Source organism: Heptranchias perlo, unplaced genomic scaffold, assembly GCF_035084215.1.
Source record: "Heptranchias perlo isolate sHepPer1 unplaced genomic scaffold, sHepPer1.hap1 HAP1_SCAFFOLD_62, whole genome shotgun sequence".
Classification (NCBI taxonomy): domain Eukaryota; kingdom Metazoa; phylum Chordata; class Chondrichthyes; order Hexanchiformes; family Hexanchidae; genus Heptranchias; species Heptranchias perlo.
Window position 1 is genome coordinate 2275683 of NW_027139644.1, and position 1158 is coordinate 2276840.

Below are 1158 nucleotides of genomic sequence, written 5' to 3' on the forward strand. Positions count from 1 at the left end.
TTCATTCCCTCACTGCACGGCTGTCTTTATGTTCATCTCCAGCTCGTGCCATTCTCACTCAGTTTGTAACTTTAACTATTGTGCAACAGTGATTTAACAGGAACAGCAAATGAACCCTCTCCATCCCTCTCACCATAACAAGCTCCACCTTGCACCTCACCCTTACTGGTGCCCATTTTAATTCCGGTTCAAAGCGGCTTTTTTGATTAAACTTCATGGTCGCCATTTTGTTTAAGATGCCCGTCTTGCCCCTCAGTGGAATGGCCGCCCTACCCCTCAGCAAGATGGCTGCCTTACTGGCGGCCATTTTGTTTCAGGTTCAGGGCAGCCATTTTGTTTAAGCTTCAGGGCGGCCATTTTGTTTAACATGGTCACTTTGACCCCAATAAGATGGCCAACTTGGCCCAAAGTATGCTATCCAGCTTGCCCCTCATTAAGATGGCTGCCGTAGAGGCGGCTATTTTGTTTCCTGTCCCGGACTTTGAAGTTGTTGTTCATAGTATCATAGTGGGTACAACACAGGAGGAGGCCATTCGGCCCACCGTACCTGCGCTGGCCCTCAGAAAGGACGATCCCATTTCCCTCTCAGCTCTTTCCCCACAACCTTTATCTGGGCCATATAGTAGTGGTAATGTGTAAATATACAAATATATATACAAGTTGTTGTTGTAGTTGCTGTAATATATAAATACAAGTTGTTATGTCTATAAAGATTGTCTCTCAAATATTGCTGAGAGATTGTCCCTGCAACTGAGTGAGGGATCTTACTGTCGATTTGTTTTCTTTTAAGTTCTTTTCTTTAGCTCTTTTAAATAACATGAATTTATTTGAACTCTTTGGCTAATTGGATAAAGTCACAATCTGCACGTTGACCACAAACTACAGGCTTTTTATCCACTGCTAATTAAAACAAGAGAAAAGAGCAAAGGGAAAGTTCGTTCACCTTTTTGTTCCCTGTTCCAGGAACAGAAGAGAAAACGAACTCGGGGCAGTTTGGACCCTACAGCAAACATTGACCAGGACAGAGAGTCAGACCGGCACCTTTTAGGGGGAATGAGTGAGTGGCAAAGCAGGAGAGAAAACCCTGGAAACTTGTATTAGAGAAAGAGTGAAACAACATGCGCTCTTCAGTCTGTCCCGAGTCTCTCTCTCTCTCTC